The sequence below is a fragment of the Ranitomeya variabilis genome, chromosome 1 (genome assembly GCF_051348905.1).
Source record: "Ranitomeya variabilis isolate aRanVar5 chromosome 1, aRanVar5.hap1, whole genome shotgun sequence".
NCBI lineage: Eukaryota > Metazoa > Chordata > Amphibia > Anura > Dendrobatidae > Ranitomeya > Ranitomeya variabilis.
The window spans coordinates 606,265,068-606,274,359 of NC_135232.1; positions in this window are offsets into that span (position 1 = coordinate 606,265,068).

Here is a 9,292-nt window from a genome sequence, read left to right on the forward strand (position 1 = left end):
GAACCAGCGGGACCTGTTGCGGAAAGTGGAATCGTACCAGTGGGTGAGTCCGCCGATCCTGCCCCACCAGCAGAGGGTGTGTTAGTGGGTCCCGTAGCAGCACCACCTCTCCCGGGGACCCATAGACTTCAGCGCCTGTTACCATGGGAGGAAGCCACGGGCATGGAACACCGTATGCGAGCCCCAATCACCCCTACTCCCTTGCCGTGTGAGGTCAGCGCGGAGCGCACGGTGTGCCGCTGGGTGAACCCTGGATCCAATCTCATGGGGTTCCCCGGGGTGGAGACCCAGAAGGGGGAAATGGTACAGGCCCTAAGCTGGGAAGAATACCAGATCCAGCTAGAACAGCGGTGGCGAGAGGAAGAGGAAACACATCAGGCTAAACGGGAGGCCTACCATCAAAAAGATTTGGCGGTCAAGGACCGGGCCCGTAAGGACCCCACCACTCACCAGGCCCCGCGCAGGCAGGGCATCGTCACCGTCTTTAAACTCCAAAGAGGCTGGGGCTTCATTAAAGAACCGGGGCTATACGCGGAGGTCTTTGTTAACCGACGGGATGTCGAGTCACACCTTAGAGAGGGTCACCCCGATCGAGACCTCTATCCGGGAGACAGTGTTATCTACACCCGGCATCTTGGGGAAAAGGGGTGGTTCGCTCTGAACGTCTACAAGAAAGAGAAACCAGCCCCTGTGGCCAAAGTGCCGCCGTGTGATCGATCTGTAACCACCCTGGTCGGCCCCACCTGCCTGACCACAGAACTTGCGATCTGCCACCCGATCGCCGCCACCACCGTCGTGCCTAAGGAGGTGCCCCTTCGAGTGACCGATGTTCCGGATGTACCAGCACAGAGAGAAGTGGGGACACAGACCTTGATCGCCGCGCACGACCTGGTCGTGCAACAGACCCGAACCCATGGGGTGTATCTGGCAGCGGGAGTGGACCTGAAACCTGAATTGCAGGGGTCCGCCCGCCAGGTGGCGCCTCATGGAAACTTCTGAAGGAAGAGTAAGATTTCGCTTTGTGAAAATGTAAATAGTTACTGTTTGTTCTTTTAAGTTGCTGCTAAACCTGTCCAGGGTTAATGGATCCCTCTGTTGACCCGGGATCCCCTTTGTTTGTTTTCCTTTTTCTGAAGTTTTTGCACAAAGTTATACAAACTGCCGTAATCATGGACTGTGCATGATTCGAACTTTCTTTGTAAATAGTTTGCACCTTCTTAAAGGTGCTCCCTACTGGTTTTAGCCAAAGACACTTTGTGAAGATACCTTGCTTATTGGTCTTAGTTAAAGACACTTTGCGAAGATACCTTTCCTACTGGTCTTGGTTAAAGACATTTTGCGAAGATATCAGTACCGGAACCTTTGCATAGACTGGTAGGCTGAGAAGACGAGCTACCTCAGAAAGACCTGGTCCCCTCTTAAAGGGGATGTGAAGAATTGAACTTGAGAGAGATACTGTTGCAGAACAGTAATGCCGTGATGATGCTTTGAAAAGAATGTAACTGTTTTACATGAAAAAGTTATATGTGTTTAATTTGTTTGACTTGTGAAATCTAAAAATAATGTTTGTAAAAGGAAAAGATGCAGAGAGCCCGTAGGGGTAGAAGTAGAGATCTGCATAGCTGAAAGTAAAGAAGTAATGATGAAGGTGAGGATAGAAGGTAAACCCTGCGTCCCCATAGAAAGTTACTTTGTTACTGAGGACAGAAAGTGAACCCGTAGGGGTTAGAGAGTGAGTCCTTAAAGGAGCCGAGTAGAGCGGGCTCAGAGTTCTTTAAATGAAAGGAATGTTATGTCTATACTATGTATAGTAGCGAAAGGCAGTAGGCCCTGGCTGAACGGGGCGGTCCTGTAAAAGAAAGGAGAGGCAGTAGGTCTGGTGCCATAGGGACAGGCGGTCCTGCAGGTTCAAAGTAGGAGAATGTGAAGTTACCCTGCCCTGTAATGTGATTATAGGAAGGCCTTTAGTGAACTAAGAGTGTACGTTTCTTAAAGGCAATGTTAAATTATTGTTCCAGAATTTGCACTAAGTAGAATACCCGGTTGGGTAACAGGAGTTATGTATAGCCTGTAATTTACAATGTTGACTATGTTTGTAACGTTAAAGTGTCCTCACCTCCCATAAAGGGAAGCCTGTTCAAGTATACTTATTGTTTTGCACTCAACAAAATTGTATGTCTTTTTGCTAATCTGTATTGTTGTTTTTCTTCCCAGTCCCGGAGTACTGTGTTTAACCAGGGGGGAGTGCAGCGCCCCAGAGTCCTGGTCGTTGCAGTACTGTGGCTCCGCCACTAAGGGGAGCCATGGTACGTTCGATGGCACTGAAGGAGTTCCTCCAATCAGGTATCACAGACACCAATATGTTTCACAGCTGGGCCTCCGGGGGGAGCTAAGGGTGCTATTCATTAGGCCACTCCCCACCATAGTGGGTAAACTGGGGGTCAGGCAGGAAGTTAGGGAGAACGCTGACGGGATTGAACGGAGCAACACCCTGTGGCAGAGGGTGTTGTGAAGGGAGAGACTGTAGGGTCTCTGCCAGGGGTGGGATCCTGGCAGAGGCTTGGCATTGAAAGAACGTAACGGGTCCGCGCAGGCTCCTGGAAGCGGCGGGACTCAAGAAAGGACTAGAAGCGAGATAGATTGTGCTGAGTGAGAAACGAGATCAAGCAGAAGGAGAATACCAGCAGGGGTTTTGTTGAAAGAGGCAGCACCCTGCTGAGGCGCAATACCGGTGGCCGGAACGCCGAGGGAGTGGATTAGAATACAGCTTCAAGCCATACTCCAAACAGCGGCAGGACAGTCGGTCTCAGGCGGGCTGTCTACCACATATCACCTATGAAGTCTTGGGGGGCAATTGCGGGAGAGGGGCGACTCTAGGGTCCCGGAAGAACTCCGGGCCTACCTGACAGGCGGGTGCCATTCCAACCTGAATACAGGGAAGGGGTGGATTACAGAGGAACATCAAATCGAGTTGTGAGGGAACTTAAGAAACAGACACAACCGTTGTGGGGTTACTTTCCGTGAGCACAGCAGGGAAGGACTACAACACATAGCGCTAGAAGGAAGGCACAGATTTCCACCTGAGAGGAGAACTCTGGAGGTGCCATTGGACCGGCCGGACTTGCGCAGCCTGGTGAACCGTATTCTGGACTGAGGACTCAGAGATCTCCAGTAAAGAGGTAAAGAGACTGCAACCTGGTGTCCTCGTTATTTACCGCGACTTACACCCCACAACCGCACCGCTACATCGCTACCATTACTACCACCTATTACACCGGACGTCCCCCACTGACGGACAGGGCCACGGACCGGGTCTAGCCACCGTGACAACCCCGAGACTGAGAACTAGAGGCCCGGCTCCGGGTACCCCTCGGCCCTGCGGCGGTGTGGGGGCGCTCCACAAGCACTTTTGCAGGATGCGTTTTTTTGCCAAAACGACGCATTGCGACGTATTGAAAAAAACGCTAGTGTGAAAGTAGCCTTATTGAAGTCTAAGGGTATGTGTCCACATTCAGGATTGCATCAGGATTTGGTCAGGATTTTTCATCAGTATTTGTAAGCCAAAACCAGGACTGGAACAATTAGAGGAAAAGTATAATAGAACACATGCACCACTTCAGCATTTATCACCCACTCCTGGTTTTGGCTACAAATACTGATGTAAAATACTGACCAAATCCTGATGCAATCCTGAACGTGGACACATACCCCAAGAACGTGCAAATCTACCTTTTTTTTTTTGTCCCAGACACCAGTTGTGAGTGTGCCAAAAAATCTTTTTTTGTGTGTGTGTGTCATAGCCAACTTGTTGACACAATTTAGTTGTGCCCCCAAAAAATCAAGGCCACATTTACATCAGTCTGTTATCTGAGGCTGACGGCTAGTGTATCGGTGGTGGAAAAATTGTTGCTTTGCAGGCATAGGTTTCATAGTTCTGTCTGCTAGCCTTCTTCCACTTTTTTTTTATTAAAAAAAAATTCTCTAAAAAGCAAAAAAAAGTTTATACAGTCTCATATGTCAGGCTGAGGCCTATTGTATCTGTGGTGGAAAAATTGTAGCTTCGCAGGCATAAGTTTCAAGGTAGGTACACACGTATAATGGTCCTCTGCGCATTTTTCCACAGCGGAATTGATAAATCTGCAGGGCAAAAATGCTGCGTTTTTGCTGCAGATTTATTGCGGATTTACCGCGGTTTTTCTGCGGTTTTCACTGCGGTTTTCTATTGGAGCAGGTGTAATGCCGCTGCGGAATCTGCAGAAAGAAGTGACATGCTGCGGAATGTAAACCGCTGCGTTTCCGCGCATTTTTTTCCGCAGCATGGGCACAGCGTTTTCTGTTTCCCTTAGGTTTACATTGTAATGTAAACTCATGGGAAACTGCTGCGGACTCTCAGCTGCGGAAACATAGCCTCATAGTTCTGTCTGCTAGCCTTTTTCCACTCTTTTTATATCAAAAAATTCTCTAAAAAACAAACAAAAAAATGTATACAGTCTGATATGTCAGGCTGAGGCCTGTTGTATCTGTGGTGGACAAATCGTAGCTTTGAAGGCATACTTATGAGATATAATTTTGCTCCAAATAAATACATTTGTGTTGAGCTTTTGAAATAGTTCAGTAGTCTATTTATTGTACATCAGTAGTCTATTTAAAAAGGGCAAGGGACAGGGAAGAGGACGTGAAGCTGATGGTGCATGCTGAGAATGAGGCTGTAGCCAAGCTGAAAGTGGTCCACAGCAAAGACCCACATGTTTGCCCTCGACCTTCCTGTCCCAGTTTCTAGGGGACCACAGCACACCACTATTGAAGCCAAAGCAGTGTGAAACGGTTGTTGGTTGTATAGTGGATAATGCTTCCAGTCACTTAGCCACTATCACCATCAACATATCTTCCACACGGTCATGTCTGAGTAGCTGTGATTGTGGACCGGATATTACTCGCCCTGATCCTCCTTCCTCCCACCATGCCGAGTGCCCTGAGACAACTGATCCAACACTTGGACACTCCGAAGAGTTGTTCACTTTTCCATTTATCGAATCGGGTGTCTCTCCTGATCCACTTGAAGCAGGGCAAGATGAGATTCCATGTACCGATGCCCAAATATTTAAGCAGCCACGGTCACACAAAGGCGATGGTGGGAACGTGTCACAAGAAGTGGACGATGATGAGACACAATTGCCAGAAATTCATGAGGGGGACCAGAGTGCGGAAGTGGAAGAAGAGGTAGTGGATGATATAGAAACTGACCCAACCTGGCAGGAAGACATGCAGAGCAAGTACAGCAGCACACAGGGAGAGACGTAGAACCCCAACAGGCAGGAAGACGCAGTATGGTGGCTGCAGACAGAAGGCGGGCAACCGCTCCACGCAACACCAACATGACAGATGTTGCCAGACCAATTGTAAGGTCTCCCCGAGTCTGGTTGTTTTTAATGACTCTGCTGATAACCCCAAGCAGGCCATTTACAACACCTGCCATCCCCTCATCAGCAGGGGTAGCAAAACTACCAGCCTGACCATCACCAGCATGATCAGCCACATGGCAGCAAAGCACCTGACTTTGTGGGCCGAAGCCCAGGCTCCAGGAACACTGTCTGCAGGTGACACCACTGCTTCTTCCACTGTTGTGTGTGAAAGCCAATCCCCTGTCCACGGTGCAAGTGAAGATGCCTCCTGCCCTGCACCTGCCATTACCCACACTCAACTAGCACCATCATCGAGCAGGTCCCCGTCCTTTTCCCAGCGCAGCCTTCAGTTGTCCATACCACAGTCATTGGAATGCAAGCAGAAGTATGCCTCCAATTCTCCCCAGGCCACAGTACTAAATTCACAAATTTCTCGTCTGCTTGCACTCAAAATGTTTCCTTTTAGGCTTGTGGAGACGGAAGCTTTCCGCAACCTGAGGGTGGCGGCCGTCCCAAGGTCCCCAGCCGCCACTATTTCTCCCGGTGTGCTGTACCGACATTTCACCAGCATGTGTCCAAAAACATTATCCATGCCCTCAACAATGCTGTTACTGGTAAAGTCCACCTAACCAAGGACATGCGGACAAGTGCTTGTGGGCAGGGACAGTACATCTCGCTCATGGCACACTGGGTTAACATAGTGGAAGCCGGGACCCAGTCGGACCTTGGGATGGTGCACGTCCTCCCAACCCCAAGGATTGTGGGCCCTACGTCATTCTGGGTTGCCCCCACAGTCTACAGCTCCTGCATCTCCTCCTCCACCTCCTCTTCAGCCTACATCTCTAAAAGTAGCACATCAGTCACAAGCTGGAAGAAGAGAAGCTGGAAGCTTTCTTCACATGTGCTATGGCATTGTCACAGGAGTGTGTCCTGTTCAATTTTAATATGTTGGATTAAAATTTTACATTTTATCAAGAAGCTGGAACATTTTTTCTTGGTTTTACAAGCTGGAAGCACTGCAGCACTGCCTCAGCCAAGTGCCAACCGGATGTGCTGAAGCTAATATTCTTAGTAGTGATGAGCGAGCACTAAAATGCTCAGGTGCTCGCTGCTTGGGTCGAGCAGATTGGAATTCTCGGGTACTTGGCCAGAAAAATGAGCCCAATGTAAGTCTATGGGAGACCTGAGTATTTTTACCGCGATTCCCCCGAGGTCCTTTTAAGGTCTAAAAACGTCTGAAAATGATAGAAACACTGCTCAAATGACACAGGGACATCATGGGGATCGCCCCAGGAAGCATTCCTGACTCATAGTTCACAGCTGTAAACATTTTTTCCGAGATTCATGCTATTTTTCCCGGTGCAACAAAAAACACTCTAAAATGAAACCAAAGCATATTTTGCTGGGAAATATGTCAAGGTACATCCTTTTCAGGTTAAAGGGCGCCGGATTTAAGAAGCAACAGCGCGAAGGGGGCGGTGACCATCGCCCCTGAAGAGAAGAGTGACGGCAGTTGGGAGATTGATAGAGGACGATTCGGACCGCCTCCAGATACAATATCTGGTATTTGTGGCCAATTTTTAAAACGCTTTATTGAGGTAATAAATGAATCAAAAACTAAAAGAGCCACCTTGTTAGACTGCAGCATTACTGCTGCACAAGGTGGCTCTTTTAGTTTATAACGGCTGGGGGGGGTGACAGTGGCCCTTTAATGACATGCCTGTAAGGCCAAATAATTAACCTCAGACTGAAAATTTCCTCCCCCACTTAGGCTTAGTTCAGACGCAGCGCTTTTGAAGCGTTTTTCAGCTTTAACATTGCTTTCAACCACTACAAATGCATTCATTGGGAAATGTCATTGCAACATTTAACAACCCTAGCTGGCCATGTGGTGTGTGACACATAAGCAGACCCATCTTGTTTCATTTATGAAGGAGGGACTCAAAGTCACAGAGCCTATTTTTACTGGTGCATCAGGCGGCATTAAATTTCTTAAAAGGCCATTATTAAACAGTGGGTCTCCTAAGTTGTTGTAGCCTATGCTGTGAGTGGATGGGCTGCCAAGAATTACGACGCGCCATAATACCCCTTTCATAAGATTTCCAGAGGGAACTCTTGAAAAAGTGTTGCATTGAATTCAAGGCCTGCCCTGCTACCAATTCATATGCACCCCAATAAGCCTTTGAACCCACATACTGGATGGGCCCCTGAAAATCCACTTCACAAGATGCATTTTGTACTCCGTACTCCTTTGTTTTACACATTGGCAGCAAAGCCAGCCCTACTGCATAGTCAGTCATATGCATCCCATTACGCCTTGGAACCCACAAACTGGATGGGCCCATGAAAATCCATTTCACAATATGCATTTTGTACTCCCATACTCCTTTGTTTTACACATTGGTAGCAAGGCCAGCCCTGCTGCATAGTCAGTCATATGCACCCCATTACGCCTCGGAACCCACATACTGGATGGGCCCATGAAAATCCACTTCACAATATGCATTTTGTACTCCATACTCCTTTGTTTTACACAATGTCAGCAAGGCCAGCCCTGCTGCATAGTCAGTCATATGCACCCCATTACGCCTTGTAAACCACATACTGGATGAGCTCATGAAAATCCACTTCACAATATTCCTCAAACCTCAAACAAATAGAGGCTTAGAACTGTTTGTGAAGTGAATAAACAAACATTTCTCAAGATTGTGTCACTATGAGCATTGTCTGTCACATCTGTAAATGTTTTACAAGAAATGCAGCTATGTGATTGTCTGAATTCATTCGGTATACAGTATTTTACTCTGGATTCCAAATCGCCATTTGTGCATTTTAGGTAGCCAAAGTTATCGTTCTCAAGGAGAGAAACTAATATAGTCGACAAAGAAATATTTGTAATGAACTACTGTGCCAAAGTAACAGCATTGCTTTATCAAATTTATATGAAGTGTATTGTGTCGAATGTGAGCAACCAGGCAACACAAAAAGTAGCTTTTCAAGTGAGCTCTTTAAGATACACAAATGTTATGAAGTGTTTGCCAACAAAAATGTGGTTTCACCAATGGGGGTACCTTTTTTAAAAATATACTATTGCCATCACAGCCCCCCTTGCTCAAAATTCTGTGGTCTATAAAAGAACAGAACACGTTCACCCAGGTCATGTCATCGACTTGTTGGAGGTAAAGAAGAGACATTGAAGGAAACAGAGTTAAGAAGTAGGCCCAATGTAGGGGTGTGGGTCTCTGAAACTTGTAATGGAGGGCATGAGCTGACAAACAATTCCCCAATGTGGGGTCCTTATTTTTAAGAAGTAGGCCCAATTAATGTAATGCCCAATACCCCAATGAGGGGTCTTTTTTTTACTAAATAAAATAGTGCCATCACAGCCTCCTTGCCCAAAATTTACCTTACAGAACACGTTCACCCTGGTGATCTAATGGCAGTTAAAGGACACATTGTAGGAGACAGAGTTAAGAAGTAGGCCCAATGTAATGTAAAGCCCAATTCCCCAATGTGGGGTCCTTTTTTTACTAATTAAAATAGTGCCATCACAGCCCTCTTCCCCAAAATGCACCAGCCTATAGCAGTACAGAGCATGTTCACCCTGGTCATCTAGTGGTTCTGGATGATGAGGATGAGGATAAGGAGGAGGATAACAACAAACAGACCAAATCTGGAAGCATATACCCATGTGTGGTTGTGAAGAGGTGCATGAGAATACACCTCCCAAAAAACAGAGAATGTATTTGAGGAAATGTTTCACTTTGTGGTGTACAGAAGTCATTCCCAATCCAGCCCTTGTTCATTTTTATAAGAGTCAGCCTGTCAGCATTTTCAATTGACAGGCGGATGCGCTTATCTGTTATAATTCCACCAGCGGCACTAAAAAC